Here is a 17,760-nt window from a genome sequence, read left to right as displayed (position 1 = left end):
AAAAATGAGGGTCCTGAGGCAAACACTATAGTCACAGAGTGGAGGAACACACAAGCCTCTTACATGAGCCTGCCGCATAAGGGAAAGTTGCCCAAAGCTTGCTTCAGCATGAATGTGGCTTCTCTTTCTCTTCGTGTGCCACACCTCTTGGCAAGGTGAATGTTTGAGAAGGAAAGATTCCTTTCTCCTTAGGTAACACTCTGTACTACTGGAATAAAAAAGGTGGCAGACAGAATGCCTTGTACTCTGAATTGAACCTTGATGATGGGTTTTCAGTTTCTTCAGGGCTTTCACTTGATTTTCAGTAATCTCCAGTCTTTGTCTCTTTCTCTTGGTTCCTTTTATTAAATCAATGAGCCTTGCATTAGCTGGGTGAATACAATTTTGCTGTCTGCTTTGCTGCTGTAGATTATGTCTCTCATAGTACTGAGTGGCATGTTTGTCCAGATATTTTGGCCTGTTGGTCCAGATATCTTGGCCTGTTGCTGCTTCTGTCTCCAGATCACTGCTAGAACAAAAAATCATGTTGATTTTCATAGCGAACCCAAACTGAAGATACAGGAGATGCTGTGGTAAAAGATCCTTGTTTCAAAAACCTAGTCTATTTTATAGTATCAACTCTTAAATCCAGAACACTGCAGTTTACAATGTTATTACTACATTCTTTAGTAATTTCAGTAAGACAGTACAGTCTTTTATAGAAGGGACTCCTTTGCTGATGTGCATAATGGCAGGCTGAGTCCTAGGGTACTTTGCATCTAGACTCTAATGCTAGATTTAATTCACAGCTAAAACCTAATGTTAATATCAAATGGACACATAGGAGGCATATCTGCTAGAAACCTGGTACCTTGGAGCTTATTGTTGTGGCAAATTTGTACAAGCTGCAATAAACACCTTGATCTGGATGGCCATGGTTACGTGGAGTGCACATCTCGGGCCTTTCTGAGGCCTGGGACCACATAGCGTCCAGCTCCTTGGAGCTAGCATGTAACAACCTTTGATATTTATGCAACATTTTTTTGCAATGTTCTTGGGGTGGGGAGAGGCCTCTGTGTTCTCTTCCTGATGCAAAAGCAGAGAGTGAATGGCATCTTATGGGCCAGTGTTGTATTACATGCAAGCATAGCATCCTACTATCCTTTGGCTGCATTCATCCTATTCATTGCTTTCATAATTTGTTTTATTTCTTTGTACCTATCTTGGTAAGTTGATCTGGGGAGTGTTGGAGGGTGGGGGGTTGTTTGTTTGGTTTAAAATTTTTTTTAACTTGAAGACCAGACTGAAACAGTCCAGAAGGAAGGTATTTTCTCTGCTCTCCGTTTTGCATCTGTTTGTTACTTGCCCATCACTGCAGTTTATGGCACTTGCAGGCACCTGCCTTGAGGGAAGTAAGAGAGTAAGTAACACACCGACGCTGGAGTGCCAGGGGAGTGTAAAGTTGCCATAGTTCGCGGGAGGTGGGGACAAAGTTCAGGAAAGGCTCACAGTGGTCTGCAGACAGCTGGGAGAGATGCAAAGGGATCTTTGATGAAACCAGTGCTGAGGAATCCAGAGGGAGTTAGTACCCAAACATGCGTGGTTCAGCCCTGCCAGTCTTGTAGTTCAGTGACGGTATGAGTCAGACTCTCTTTGGTCTGAATGAAGTGGAAGGTACTTTCTACAAAGCAACTCAAGCATATGCCAAGGATCCGGATAAATAAAACTAATTCAGAAAAAGGGAGTGGGATGCAGGCTCTTGCTCTAAATCACTTCACAGTTCGCCACAGTGAAATGCAATATGGCATCTTAAATAAAATCACCCTCTTCTGACTCTCGCAGAGGCTGCTTCAGAGCATTCCCTGGTTTCCAGCAGTTTTATTTCCTCCCTTAGAGAGACAGACCAGCCTTGACTGAGCAACCGATTTTCATGCATCCTTTAAACCAGCATTCCCTGCCATTTCTGAAGGACAGCACACGTTGCTAGCTGTTTCTTCCCCCTTAAACAATACAGTTTTGGGGTTGGGTTGTGGGTTTTTTGAGTGTTTTTTTTTTTTTTTCCCCTCTCCATCTCATTTCTTTCTGCATGCAAAGTGATTTGAGAGCCCCGCGACGCAGCCTGCTACAGGAGCGAGGACTTCTCTGGAACATTGGCGTGCGCAGGGATTAATCCCACCGTAGAGAGCCAGCCTGGCCTTTGAAGTGTTACAAGGGGAAGGAGGAGGTAAGTGTCGAGGCGAGCCCCCGGCCCCCCTCCCCGCCCCGGGCAGCGTGCGGCGGCCCGCAAAGGGTTAAAGGCCGCCTTGGCCCGGCAGTGCCGTGCGTATGCAATAATCTGTGTGGCTCTCTTGGCCGACTGCCAGAGTGTTGCCTTGCCTCCTCCTCCTCCTCCTCCCTTCTCTCCCCCCCCTTCCCTCCCCCCCCGCCTTTTGCATGAAGTAGGATCCTTGAGCTGTTGCAGAGGCAGCCAACTGCTCCATATTTGGCTTCTATTACCCATTTACATGCTGGAGAGCGGAGAGGGAGCGAGCGCTGTACCGCAGACATCATTTCTACTACAGTGGTGGAGACATCCCGGACCTGTGTCACTGCAGGGGGAAGGAAAAAAGCCAAACAAACAAAAAGCAGACCCAAGCCCCGTGATCAGCTAGGAAGACATTTGTGTGCGAATCTCTCTGACCCCCCACCCCCGCCAACCCCACCTCCACTGACACTTTACAGTAAGTGGCTTTTTTTTTCCTCCTCTGCTTTCTGCCTCCCCCCCACCCGCCCCCGGCTTCTTCCCTTGTTTAGACTGCAAACCGCCGGCGATTTTCAGCTGGAAAAACACGGGACTGAGGGGGCCGGGGAGCGCGCTGCCCACCCCACCAAAGGGCTGCAGCCTGTCCGGCTGCGGCCGCCCCCGGCCCGCCACGGCCCGGCCCGGCCCGCAGGCGCTGCTGCCGCGGGCCCGGCCCTGAGGGGAGAGGGAGACGGGGAGGGAGAGGGGGGCGGCCGCGAAATGGCCGAGTACGCCGCCCAGGGAACGGAGTGGGGATGCGGGACACGGGAGGAAGCGGGGGGCTGGGGCGGCCCCGCGGCGGGAGCCGCTCGTACTGCCCTGCCCCCCCTCCCCCCCACCCCGCTCCTTCCTCCTTCTTCCTTCTTCACCCCCCCCTCCCTCCCGCTTCCCCCCGGCCCGGGCGGGGTGTGGGTGGCCGCGGGGACGGTGGACATTTTGCGAGTCGCGGCTGCCCCTGGTGCGGCGGCGGCGGCCTCGGGGTGTGTGAGACTGCGCGTATGCCCGTGGGTGCGGGGGGGCGGTGTGCGGTGCCGGTGCGTGCGTGTGTGTGTGTGTGAGCGTGGGGGCTCCGCTGCCTGCGAGTGCGCGTGTGTGTCTGTGTCTGTCTGCGTGCGAGTGTGCGGTGCCGGTGCGTGCGTGCGGGGGGTGCGGTGCCGGCTGTGTGTGTGTGTGTGTGGGTTGCCGTGCCGTGTGCGGGTGGGGGGTGCAGTGCCGGTGCGGTGCTCTGTGTGTGTGCGGGGGTGCGGTGCCGGTGCGGTGCCGTGCGTGTGCGTGCGCGACCGGCGTGGTGCGGTGCGGGGGGGCCGTGCGGGGCGCGTACGCCGGGCGGACCCGGCGGGCGCAGAGCGGGGCCGGTCGCCGGCAGGGCCGGTCGCCGCCACCGCACGGCGTATGTAGTACGGCGCTGGGCGGCTGCCGGAGGGTGAATGAAGCGAGGAGGAGGCGGCGGCGGGGGAGGCGGCGCTGGCGCTGGGATGTGCCCGGCAGCAGCTCCGCTTCACTCAGGGCCCAGGCCGGCTGCAGACGCCACCCGGTACTGCCGGGAGGGACGGGGCGGGAGGGATTGGGGAAGGGGAGCGCCGCCGCCACCGCCCCGCTGCCCGCCCGCGGCTGTGGGGTCCGGCCGGCGGCTTCCCGAGGGGAAGCGGGGCCGGGGTTCCCCGCCGCCGCCGTGGCCCCGGGGCTCCGCTTGCCTCCAGTGGCGGCCGCTGCCCTCCTGCCGCTCACTGGTCCCCCGTCGCCTCCGGGTTTGCTTGGGTCGGGTGGGGGTGGTTGGGTTGCGGGGGTTTGGGGTTGGTTGGTGGTGGTTTGGTTTTTGGTTTTTTATTGTTTTTTTTTGTTTGTTTGTTTGTTTGGATATTTTTTTTTTTTTACCCTAAGGCATCGTAATTTACAGGCAGAAAAACAAATAAATGACCCCGTGTACGGTTGTGGGTGCTGAATCCGTCAATGTGATTCCTGAGAATATTAAAGTCTAAATTAAAGCGTGCTGGAAAAGCGTTAGCTCCTACTGTAATAGTAATAGCGATAATAATAAAATGACAGAATTGGGAGCGATTTACATGTTATTGAAGAGGAGGAATTACTGAAGAGTAATAATAGAAAAGAAAACAAGTCGGAAGCCCGTTATATAATGCACTGTGTAGACAACGAGAGTGACAGGCTATTTTTATTTTGTTTACCGTATGCTGTGTAATAGGGACTCCTCCAAGCAGCATCTCTCCCCTATGAGCCCGAACTCCAGATAGAATTGGGGAAAATTTTTAGGCATTTCTTTTACGATCAGACGAAGAAATCTAGGTTTGTAAAACCTTCCTCTTTACAAATGATTTCTATGTACAGAACGGGAAGGGTGTGCAGGTAAATGACCTTTGCCGGAGACCTTTTCCCTTTCATATGGTAAAGAAATTCATATTTTGTAACACAGCTTACACTTTAACCTTTAAGGCTCATGGTTATGTATTTTATGCAGTAATGGTTACTTTACGCGTCAGATACGGTCAGGCATAGTGAGTTACTCTGCTGACACACTGATAAGTCAAGGACTTTTAATTTCAGTTTCGAATGAAACCGTCCCCTAAAGGAAAATCCCGGCTTCATGTTAATCTATTTCTGTTCGGGTGATAGAGACGGTGCAGTTTTATCATATAGAGCAAGGGTTATGAATGGGGGAGAGGGAAATTGAGAATGGCCAGGGAAAATATTGCGCCGTAGTTATTTTTGTGATGCTGCAAGATAATAGTAGTAATTGTACGTTACTGCACCTAATTTGTTCGTAAAACTGGACCGGTATTTTACGGGTAGCTTTACGGGTAGCAGCTATTTTGAAAGGGTGGCTGTAATCTCACTTTTTACGTAAGGCAGAGGTCGATAGGTTTTGCTTCGTGCTCGGCTGTCTGTCTGTCTCTCTCATCATGTAGCGACATGTCAGCGGTGCAGGCTTTCAGCGCGCTTACTCCAGCCCTGATCAGTCATGTAATTAGATCAGGCTGCCATGGTAACAGACGGGATTCACCGTATTCACCGGCCAGCCAGGTGCGTGTGTGGCTGGCGGGCGACCCAGCGGGCTACCGCCAGCCGTGCGTGTGCCGCGTTGGTGGCGTACGGCCGGCGCGGCCACCGCCTCGAGCTTGCCGACAATTGAGAGATGCCGGTGGTGGGTTCCTAATGGCCGAACTTCTCGGGAAGGGTGTTCTTTGCCCACTGGAGTGTCAGGCAGATGGGACCGTACGTGGCACGCTTAGCAGGTCAGCCAAATCGTCAGTTCCACTAGCGTGTATTATTAGCAAATTGCTGAAGGTGTGGGACTTTGTAGAAATGCTTTTGGCTTATATAAGCTTGCATGAAAGTTTCTTCAGAGTATTTCTTTTTTTTTTTTTTTTTTCCACTTCTCTTCTCCCCCCCCCCCCGCCCCCTCCGTCTCTGTCTGGTTTAACTCTTTGGTGGCTGGAGCAGTGTTTGTTATAGTTCCCGTCCCAGCATTCCCATCATAGGCCACAGGCTTGTTATTCTCCACTCCTGTATTGTACTTTACACCCTCTGTCTGGTAGAATGAAAATTGATAATACTTGATGTCAGTATTATCACTCTGTGTTTGTTAAAGCCTCCTTGTAGTTCTCAGCAAGGTCTAGGCCCTTTTGTGTGTTAGGTGAAAGCTGACTGCAGTTTCTCATGATAAAATCCTAAGTATATACTATGAAAAAAAATTTTACCTCAGCAAACACTTTGTTTATAGTATGGGTGTATTTTTTGCATTTGTGCTCATCAAAATATTATAGCCATGGAGCAGGAGACTTTCTGACACAGTTTATAATACTGTCAAAGGATATGCAATATAATTAACTTTGAACAGTATGTTGCTTTTAAAAACATGTTTCACCAAGCAATGTATATTTGTCTTCATTCTCATTGTTTGTACATCACTCTTTTAAGCCACTCTTCCATAAATGTAGGTATAATTTTTTAAAAGCACCAAATTTGGCACTGTGTTCTAATGTCATAAATCTGGAGCAACTCCAGAGGATGGGATTGTGAGCCACTTACATGGGTGTATATCTCAAACAACTCCATTTATTGGACTTAATCCAGGCATGTAGTAGAGTAACTGAGCTCAGAAAGTGATTTGCTGCGTATCACTGTTATTTTCTCTCTACTGCTTTTCATGGCAAAAAGCACTGTGGGCTTAAATTAGATTTTTGCCTGATTAAGGAGCTGCATTAAGTGTCTATAGAAGTGGGTAACACCCTACTGCAGTCACTAATCTTGAATAATATTGAACTTGGCCTGGAGGATTTTGTGTCTCAGTGATGAGAAATCATCAGCACCCACAGCTCCTGAGTGTTTGTAGTACCAGGCTGGAACATAAAGCAATCCAGAAATATCTCAGTAAAATAGATATTTTAATCACTCTGATGGTAAAGCACTGGAGCTGAAGGAGGAGGCAATGAGAAATGGCTGTTGGAGGTTCAACTCTGTGGTCACAGGCAACAGTGGTCTTGGGTTTGGTGTGATGAGTTTGCAGGTCTCAGCCTGCCTGCCGAGCAGGAGCTGTTTCTTCTTGGAGGGGTGAGGGGACAGACAGGGTATTTGCAGGCAATTTCCTGCACTTGAAATGCAGCTTCTCAGTGTCTCAACTAACTTGCCCTTCTGGCTAGGAGAGAATATTCTCTGCTTGGTGCAGCCGCCTCCGTTTTGGGCCTCCATTCTGAGGAGGTGGCTTGAACTAGAAGAGCTTGTTAGGAGGACTGGCTGGAGAGAGTGGAATAGTCACAAGCAGGACAACTCCTGCAGTGTGAGCCTTTGTGTGCAGCATGTTGCTTATACATATTTTATTGTAAGACAAATTACCTGTGTGACTAAGAGTGTTAGAAAGTAATTGTTTTCTAAAGGACCATATATCCATAGTTTAAAAAATCTTTTCTGAAAAATAAACAGCGCAACTTTGCTTTTCTAGCCTGATTGAATCTACTTGGAAAGGTTGAAAAAATGAGTTTTGTTTTAAAAGACATTTACAAGAGACCTGGAATTTCACTTAACAAAATTTTTTTTATGTAATAGATCCAGTGGCCTAGTTTCCCATTAATTAAGAAAATAGACACTTGAATGCAGTCACCTGAAAAGCAACTAAGGATTTAAACGTTAGAATTTTAAAATAATTGTCTTAGTAACATGGCTAGTGAAACAAAATCAAGACCTAATTTTCCCCTTGCTGAAGTTTAGCAGCACATCTTAGCAGATGGCAGTCAGGATTATACTTTTCACTGTTTATATGCACACTGCTTTTGTTGTACTGTACTAATTGAGGGGGAAATGCAGTAAAAAAGTGTGGTAGGCTGTAAAGGAAGTGCTTGTCCGGATTGCATGGATGGTCTGAAGCACTGGCTGGCTGCAAACCTACTCCAGCATGCGAGGCAGCTGACACTGGTGATGCTTGAGAGAAGTCGGGCTGTGTGACAGCCTCAGCTATAACCACACAGGTTGGGAGTGATTGGGCTGTTCTGTAGAGCTGTATGGGTACGGAGTGTACAATTCAGAGAGTGCAGATAACAGATTTAGTTGTAGGTCTCTTCTGAAACTGCTGTAACCATGCTGCGTTAACAGATAAAGATATAATTAGAACAAGAAACAGAGGTATGGCAGGGTTGGCACAGGTAAATATTTCATTGCAAGGAACTAACTTGCTATATTCCAGTGACTTCAATAGCCTAAGCTTTGCAAAGTGAAAATCCTGACCTTATCCTTTCATTTTACATTTAAGCAAGACTCCAAGTGTGATAAATAGGTATTAGTTTGAAGGCACTGTACTTATTCAGTGGCTCACATTCATTATATGAGAAAGTTGAAGATTTTTACATGGTTTTGGCTAAGGTGATGCATGACTAACATTTTAAAATATAAGAAACTTTGTAGATTCCTGATTTTTGCAAAAAGACGAAAACTGGCTCCGTGACCGTGACTCCGTTTTGATCTCAGTGCGTGTGTTGAGAACGTAATGCTTCATGGCTTTTTTTTTTCCTCTCAGAACTGTAGTCTGAAGTGGTTGTACAAGACACACAAATCTGTATTTGTGCATTGGTCCCAGTCTGCAAAGTTACTTTAGTACATGTCCCAGTGAGGGTTTTGCTGAATGAGAATTGATTAAAGAAGCTATCTAGAGTTAAGTATGCATGTAAATCCTTCCCTAAATAGGAACAAGTAAGTATGCTCATAAACTGAAACAACAGAAATTATTCTCAGTGAGGGAGAAATGGTCTCACTAAATCCTTTTATTGTACCAAGAGTGATAAAAATATTTGGTGAGATTCCAAGTGAAAAACCCAAATGTATTTTGTTTAATAGGTGATGTCAGCAGAATTTCAGTGCTGGCTCTTAATGGTTTTGCTGAACAAAATCACAGAAATAATAAAAACCCCCACATTGGTAAAGTTTTCCTTTGTTTATATTGTTTGGGAATTTACAGTAATAGACATCAACTTTAGTGTGCCACCTTTAATGACAAAATAATGTACAAGGTAAAATCACATTCCAATAGGTGGTTATTTTCCACCTAGTAGTAGTAGTTGCAGCACTATGTTTTCAGGATGCTACTGCTTCTCGAATAGAATATGTTCTGTTGGCAGTGAAGACAGTCATCTCCACTTGCTTATGATTCTTCACCTCATTAAGATCACATTTAGGAAAAGAACACTCTGAAAAAATGGGCTCTGCTCTACTGTATGAGCTCTGTCTGCAGGATTAAATCTATAGTTTATTTGTGCTTGAGTAATAGTAAAAGCAGCCTCTCTCAGTCTTCATTGGGATATCTTAGTGTGTTGTAAATGACTGTAAATGTTGACTCTTAACTGTGTTTTTGTTTCTCTTTATTTTGGTTTCCATCTCCTTCACTCCTGGATCAACAGTCACATTGCAGGCCAAGCCAGATGGGCAAGCAATACAAGCTGTGAATTTATTCTTGACCCCGTAGGACAGTGACCGCCGTCATTTTTGTCTTCACCGTACAGTTATGCACTGCCAATAAGGTGAGAATGCAATGCTTTTTATTTACTTCAGCAAGTGTGCAGTTGTCTGCTCAGGGCTTTAGGCAAAGTGGACACCTTCCTGGTGTCTGTGTGATTACTTACCTGTGATAGATTTGTACTTCCCTTGCCTGGCAGTAGAGGTCCTTGAGAAACTCTGCTCAGAAAAATTCCTTTAACTCTGGTGACTCAGTTCTGTGACTTACAGAACAAGTGCGTTCCAGATGAGTGGTTTTATGCTCACCTGAGGTCAGAGTATATTCAGTTACTGGAAGATGTTAGTATGAATGGAAAAGTTGGCAGACTTTGATTCTTGTTATAAAACGCCATGTGTAAAATTGTATAAATCCTTCTCCTTCACTTCTATGAACGTTTTCAGGGTTCATGTTGCTTGTTGCCTACTTGGCCATTACACTGTCTTGAGTTTTTTCTGTCCATTAAACTTTGTCCAACATTAGAATAGTTCCCAGGATAATTAGTCACTACTGATGTATCTGTGTGTCTTTTTCTCTATTTTGAGGAATGCTTTCAGTTCTTCTGATTTTCCTCCCTGAAATGCTGTGGCCAGACAAGATGTAAAAGTGCACATGTATCAGTCTGCTCTGTCCCTTTCCTCTCTCTCCTTCCCATATGGTTCTGGAAAATAACTTGAAAAGACCAAGTCCCAAGACTCAACAATCATACTGCCAATAAAAAGAACATAAATTTTTATTTTATTTCTTTAATCTGATTGTCATTAAGCCAGCCTGGGTTTTTTTACTATTCCATGATTTTTAAGTGCTTGGGATTGGCAATGCTGCTAATGCTTTAAAAAAAAAAAAGATAAAGGGTCATAATAAAATTGCCCGTGTCTTTAAGTGAAAGAAAATTAAATATAGTGATTGCTTGCAGAAAAATCAAAGGGTTTCTTTTTAAAATTTACAATCTGAAAGCTTAATTACATGGTGTTCTTACTTATGCTGGGCTGATCAGAAATAACTTTTGCAGAATAAGTTTTTAATGTATACATCATGTCATAGTAAAGTATGCAGTGCATCATTTACATTTTATTGTGGCTGTGGAGAAGTGTACTGTGTTTTAGAGGGAAGTTGCCTAGGCAAGTAGTTACATGCAAGGACATGCCTGTTACAATTTCAAAACTGGTGGAGGTGGGTGGTATCCACTGTAACTTCAGAGCAATGAGAGTTTCTTGAGTGAAGAACCACACAAAGTGCTGGTGCACTGACACACTTTGTATTTCTTGTCTTTCTTTTCTTGTTTTGGAAGAAAACTGAATTGGTAGCAGCTATTGACTTGGGACATCAATTAGGAGGAAGTTTTTTCCTATGATGTTATCATTTCCACAAAGCTTTCATTTTTATTTTTTTCAGGATTAGCTTGGATTGTATAAAAATGTATTTATTTGAAGAAGTGATTGCTGCTGCAAAAGCTGCTATCTCTTAATTAGAAGAAGTAGTGGTTTATAGGGCATTAGTCAAGTCCTGTGAATAATCAGATTGTGTTACCCACAATGTATTGCTAAGTCACCTTGGATATTTTTGCATCTGATATTTTCTGCAGTGACATGAGAGAGAATATATTTGATGTTAAACAAACATTTTGGATAAAAAATGTAACCTAGTTAAGTCTGGTGCAGAGGCATGATGGGAATATAGTACTAAAATACTGTTTTTCCTATACCAGCTCAGCTTGAAGTATAGTATTGTGTTTGTGGACCTTAGATTAGTTACATTTGGTTTAACTTCTTGTTGCTGGCCATTTCAGTCACTGAGTTGAGGGTACCTCTGCTGACCTCATTAGTTCTTGTTTTCTCTATGGAACGATCAAAATCAGGCCCACTGTATAACTGAATAAGTGAAATAGAAGTTATTGGGATAGGCACCGCCTGGTTACAAAGTGTCTTAGGTTGCCACAAAGTTCTCTTTGTTACTGGAGGAAACAGGCAGGAGCTCACAGTAGTGAGATGTGAAAGAAACATGACTTGGCACTGTGCAGGGAGCAGCCACAGATAGAGCATTTCATACTCACATGCGTAATCTTTCTGGCTTTTGCCTTTGTTTGGTGTGAAGGTGGCAACAGTCCTGCTCCATTTTAGGCCTGGGTTATGACCCTGGGGATTGTCAGAGGGATAGAACATGGAACACGTTTGAAGGCATCCAAAGTGGATTTCAGAAACCTTACTTGAGGCCTAATGTCCCTTCATGTGCCTTCATGGCTTCACTCCTGTGACAAATGTGGCTTCAGTGGGTAACATCTTTGTTATGTGTCAGCTCTCCAGGTATGCTTTACCCTTCTAACTCAAGCAGCATTTTCTGCAGAGCCAGCTAAGCATCTTGCCTGCATAAGGACATGGGTATTAGTAAAATAAATTAATAGATGCAGTTTTCTTTCTTTTTTATTTTTAGTTAATTTTAGCCTGCTCTCCAAAACATAGAGTTATTGTTATTTGTTCAGAGCATGCACTGCCTCCTTCCACGTAGGCAAATGACTCAATGCTTTCTTTTATACAGTTGTCTTGAGAGAATTTTGCATGAGATACTGGACATTTTAACATTAAAAGAGTTCTTTTTAATATTTTCTGCTGTCGAGTCACTTGATATTTATTAATCATAGTACTAGGATGAATTTACAGCTGCAGCCCATTTGTAAGAATTTGTTTTGGCTGAATTTTTAGTAAGTTTGTCTGTATACTACCCAGCATAGCTTATTTTTTACACAAGACATAATTTCTGTTTTATGCAGACTTCTGGCTACTGCTGTCTGTAAACAGGCATCAGACTGCCCTTTTAAAGTACTTAATAGTGAACATAAAAAGAACTAATCTGTCTCTATATTACTGTGTGCAGTGATAGCTTTTTGGTTGTTATATCAGTGTCCTTTTATCATAGCTGGTTTTATTTCTTCCCTCAGGCTGTTTATGAAGGCCTACAATAGCTGCAGGGCTGAAAGAAGGTAGGCAATGGAGATTTCTAATGTGTTAATAGAACAAGTGAAATGGAGCTGTGAACTAGGTATAATTGGATAGTAATTAGGAATCGTTTTAATTTTTTAAATTGTTTATATGTGAACCAACCAAAGATAAATTAACTGAAGTGATGTGAGTGCTGACAGATGTCTTAAAAATGAGGCTTTGTGGTCCCCTCACCTCTGCCATAACCTTTGATGTTTTTGCTCTCTTGTTCCTACAGCAGATACTGAAGCCCTGCTGCGTGACTGATAGAAAGTTTCATAACATGGTCTAAAGTGTAAATGGCATTGGGTGTAGTGGTATGCCTACATAAAAACACAAGGCTGACATTCATAATATGATAAAAGGCACTACCCAAGGTTTGATTCACCTTCCAACTTGGTGTTTTTAAAATGTGTATCTGCAAATGCAGTGAGACTTGCTATCCCACACACTGCGACTTGTTAGCATTCTTTTAAAAGTGTGGGCTTTTGGATGTTAGTGTGAGTACATGGAGAACTTCCCTGCACTGGGAGCTGAGAAGTGGTGAAGTATCTGGGTGTGATGTGCAGTTGTGTGCAGGCCTGAGCATCTGTGTGTGCCCTCCTGCTGCCCCCTCCCTTGGCTGTGTGTGTTGGGCAGGGGTGTGCTGATGGAGTTTGTCTTGCCTTGAAATTAGGTCTGTGCTCTTGAAAGAAAGTTAGGCCTTGTTACCAGGGGTATAATTTTGGTCTGAAATTTGCCCAGGTGGCAGCATCTGGTTTTAAATATATTGGCTGAGGGGTTTCTCATGTTGAGATGCTGTGATAGAGGCAAACCCCAAATTTGATAATTGTCTCTTTATTTTCTTATTAGTTACTTATTTTGGAACTAGCTGTAAACGACTTTAAGATTTATTGAGTCACTCCTTGCTCTATAAAAAGTACAAATGTCAAAGTGTTTCTCATTTGTGTTGGAGTGTTGTTGTGACTGCTACCACATTTTTGTTTGTCAGGTACCCACATATGAAGGCCTTTGCAGTTTTGTACAGCTAACATTTCTGTGTGGCCAGCTACTTGAAAGAAAGTCAGGCTTTAATGGGGAAGGATAATTACAAAGAGCAGGCTTAATCGTCCTGTACTGTGCTCAGAAATTTTGTGCTACTGAATATTTTCTCATTAGTGTGGTTCCTTTTCAGTGGTGTGTGTAGCAGCTGACTAAAAAGTGGTACTTTCAAATGCAGATAGTAAATGAATTTCTCCTCTTCCATAGCCCCTGAACACATTTGTTGCTTGGTACTGTGCTGTATTCATAGCTTTCCCAAAGTAGTCTGACAGCAAGTAGATCCAGAATGGTTTGAAAATCCAATAAATTCAAGGGGAAAAAAAATCCTAGTAGGTTATTATGGTAGAAGTTGTAACTTTATTCTTCACATACCACTAGCAGTTAAAAACCCATCAGACAAATCATATGTACTGAAGTTTTATTTACAGATTAGGAGGCTCTACTTTGACATATGACTAGCAGGGAAGCCCCTCCCTTTAACAGTTGTATGTCATCTGCTTCAGAGAACTAATTACTTGGCAATTCCCATTTGATAATTCCCTCTTTATTTTCTGATGAGTTACTTAACAGTGATGAGCTTGTTGAGCAGAATACCGTGCTTAATCTGTGCTTCAGAAGCTCCAGCGTGGGCCTGGGGATATCATTGTTTCTGAAATGCTGTTTAGCCTTGCCATAGGAGCATTGAAACCATACTAAGTTATGTGAACAGTTCATAGTTAATGATAAGCTGAATGTGAGTGATGCACAGCATTTGCCAAAAAATAAAGGAAGGGTTTAGATTACTGTTGCACTGCAAGCAGAATGTTAAATATGTAATTTCTCAAAAAAATCCCGAACACCAAATCTAAGGTAATTTAGACACTCAGAAGCAGAAGCTTATGTCAGAGATATACCTTCAATGTATCATTGCTCTTCTCCGCTGAAATAATCAATTTAATGGATTTTTTTTTAAACCCACTGTTTGTTGTAGTACCTATTTGACAGTTTAGCTGATTCCTGGTGGTTATTGTGCTTTTTTAATATGAGATACTTCAGTAAGTCTCTGTTGTGTTTTCTCTGCTGTTACCTGTCTTATTCATTCTTCTCCACTCCCTTTTCACATTCTTTTACTCCAGTGGCCACAGCAACCCTTGTTCCTAGCTGGGGAATGCACTACAAGTCTCACTGCTAATTACAGCATCACAGCGTTTCTAGAGGGTACCTAAGTTCAGCAGTGCTTAGCTACAGCACCAGGCGAGGGGATTTTTGGGGTGAAATGACATCAGCCTGCTCATGACAGTCATGGTAAGGTCAAAGTGAGTCTTCCTTGCAGATCAGGAGTCAGATGGGTCCTGTTCAGTCCCAGTGTCTCTGAAATTCAACCATGGTGTTGAATTTGAATAATATTTTCTACTTGTTTCAGTGGAAAAAAGGTTTGTGGATAATCTACAGTCACTTTGACTAGATGGTGGCATTATTCCACTGATACTGATACCTGAAGATTTCCATTGTAGCTGAGTCAGTGCTATAAGTTGAGAATTGGGCTATTTGTTATTTTTTTCCTTTACTGGAATAAAAACACAGTGTTTTGTGTATTAGCTCACATAACATTGCATCATCAGGCTTGGTGATTTATTAGATATTCACAATGATATCTCTTGCCCAGTACTGGAAGCTATGTAACAGGATTGTTTTATCAATGAGAAAAAACTCATTTGTACATAGTTACATGTGTTTTTGTAAAATTAATCAGAGGAGCAGTCGTTTTATGAAACATATAATTCACAACAGATTAATCTACTTTAATTGTGTTCTTGAAGTACACCAGCTATAAAATCTTTTGAAAGGAATATTAATCAAGTTGTTCAAAAATGGCTTGAAGTGCAGAATTAAAATATGAACACAATTACAGCAAATACACAGAGAGAAAGTAGCTTGGGAGATTATTTTACAAAATAATACAAAAATAAGTTGCAGTTTTTGGATTTTTTTTAAAAGACTATGTCATGTTTTAGAAGCAAAGATACAAGAAGAAAAAACAAACACAATTTGAGGTTTTATAAAATGCAGTGAATAGGCATTTTAAATAGCATGGTAACACAAGGAATCAGAACCTAACAGAAGGTCATTGAACCACTTTTCAATTTTTTAAAACCTATTTTTCATTCTCTTTAATTTTTTAATGACTCCAGATGTCTCAGGTAGTGCTATATAGGCAATGCTGAAAATAGAATTCCTCTGTAAGAATCAGAAAAGAAATATTACTTTTTTAGGATGCCTCACCTGTGATATGAAAGGTTTGCTTACACTGACAGGACTTGTCCTGTGGTAAATCCTTCCATAAACCATTACAACTTTTGTGGATGGACCTGCATCCTGAGCCATGGTATCATATTTATTTTCCAGAGGCAGCCAAAGAGTTATTAGATGTTGATTTAGACAGATCTTCATCTGCCTGCTTCAGAGTTGTCCACGGTTGAACTTTGAAATGTTTGGCCCCAGACACATGGATACATGCCAATACTATTTCTATCAATAGTTATGCAAGTAAAACATTAACATATTCATATTGTGACCATGATCTTCACACAAGATTTTAATTACATACTAATGTATTAAAATTTGGACTCCAGTTGAAAACAAAGAAAACCCAACTCACATGTGCAGAGGTTTCTCTGTTGGCCACTGCTGTTCTCTCCCTGGAGCCCCAGTGAAATGGTACTTTCCCTCGACTTTATTACAAGAAGAGCTGATACACCGTAGACACTGTGTTTCTTTTCTTTGGATTCTCTTTGCCTTTTTCCCACCAGCTATCCTGTTAGCATCACTCTTCTGTAAATAACACTTGCTGATGGACTATCCAAGGATGACCTGGTTGGTCTGGTCAAACGATTTGTATTTGCATCTCCTTGTTTGCAGTACTGAGAAGCTGTTGCAGCTCTCTGCTTAGGACTTGTCTGCCTCCTCTTTGAATCAGGGTAAAGTTTCATGTTTCCTTCTTGCCACTCTTGCTAAGCTTTCTTGGATCTCTGCTGTGATCTGGCCTGATATTTTGTTGTTAATGACAGTCTTGGAAATCACTTGTGATTTCCTTTGTGAACTTGACAGTTGATTAATTAAACTGGGGGGAGGTAAGTGACACGTGAGTATGTGTAACACATCTGTGTCCTATTTTACAGGGAAAGAGGGTGATGGTGCAATCCAATAATCTATAGTTTAAAATGATAATAAATGGTGTTTGGATAACTCACAAATGCATTAGATAGTGTCATAAAACAGATGTGATACTGCAGTACTGGAAGAACTGAAGGAGTAAAAGTCTGTATTTTGTTCCATATTTGCACAAGATGATAGAGTAACTCATTTTTGGTGTGTGGTCTTCAGGTGTGAGAGTGACATAACCAGCATGGATGTGTCCTGCCATTTGTTTGTCACCACTGGTTTATTTTGATTGCACCTCAGTAGCAGATTCTGAGGGAATATGATGTGTAGTGACTGAGCAAATTAAAGTAATTCCTGAGTGAAAATATGACATTTGTTACAGGAGGCTACTATCCAGATGTTATCTGTTAGTGTACAGTGAGAAAGAGCCCTAAGGAGAATTAAGGTGGGTAGAAGGTAAGCATCTGAAATACATTAAACATCAGCATGAAGTACAACCCTGTTACCTAAGGAGTCAAACTTGGTGAATGTCATGTTGGCTGTATGGAATGGGAGAAATGCAAACTAAGACACACTTCTTCTATGTGTGCAGCTCTGCTATGAAGCACGTTCATCTGAGCTGTCAGCTGGCTGGCTGCAGTGTTTGATGCTGTTTATACAGCTCAGCCAGGGTGTCTTTATGAAACCAGTAGTGCCGTGCAATCTAGGCTGCAGCAACCGGTGGTTTTATGCCGCTCTTCCTATTTAGCATGAAGGGCGCACGTTGCGCATCGCACCAGGGTGCTCAGCCAAAGGCTGTGGTGAAATAAGGGGTCAGGCTCCCACCTCTGCTTTCAATGGAGCCATGCAGGTGTAAATGTGGTTGGATAGAGTCTGGGGCCTTTGGGGTGTATCTTAGCCTCTGGGCTCAGAACTGTCACAGTCAGGTCAGCACTGCTGATCAGACACTGTTTGGTGGGACTAGAACAGTCACTTGGCTTTTCCTTCAAGTGGAGAGGGACTGAAAGTTGTCCCTCAGTCAAATGTCAACAGTCTTCTTTCCTTCCTGTGCTTCAGGTGGATGTGTTGGTGAATAAGGCTAATCTTTCTTTACATAGCCCAAACAGTGTTTTGCCTTTTTATCCTTCTCTTCTGTTTTAACAATTTCCAGACTTCTTTCTTTTGTTGCTGGCCAATTAGTTTTTCTCCTCAGCGCCTCCTCTACCACAATTCTCCTGTGCTCAGCAGTTCTTGCTGCTGCCTATCTGACCTACTTGTACATGGCTCCCTCACTGGGTTTGTTACCAGCACAATACTTAGATTTTTGTGTAGACCCTTTCTTCTGTTTGAATTCTGTGTGTTTCCATGTGTCT

The 17,760-nt window shown here is 43.3% G+C and overlaps 1 long non-coding RNA gene across 2 annotated transcripts in view; it reads left to right on the top strand.

The window, feature by feature from the left end:
• Nucleotides 1-695: 695 nt before the first annotated feature.
• The window catches only part of LOC117000634, a 30,354-nt gene continuing 13,289 nt past the window's right edge, over nt 696-17,760 (top strand). The window contains exons 1-3 of one of the 2 annotated variants that reach the window (XR_006163022.1): nt 696-2,203; nt 2,493-2,699; nt 9,160-9,279. This is a non-coding gene — a long non-coding RNA (uncharacterized LOC117000634). Of the gene's footprint in view, nt 2,204-2,422; nt 2,700-9,159; nt 9,280-17,760 lie in introns of those variants that run through there. The other variant, XR_006163021.1, reaches the window with a different exon arrangement.

Source organism: Catharus ustulatus, chromosome 1 (genome assembly GCF_009819885.2).
Source record: "Catharus ustulatus isolate bCatUst1 chromosome 1, bCatUst1.pri.v2, whole genome shotgun sequence".
In the NCBI taxonomy this organism is placed as follows: domain Eukaryota; kingdom Metazoa; phylum Chordata; class Aves; order Passeriformes; family Turdidae; genus Catharus; species Catharus ustulatus.
Note: the sequence above shows the minus strand (reverse complement) of the source record. Positions and strands in the feature narration are given on the sequence as shown.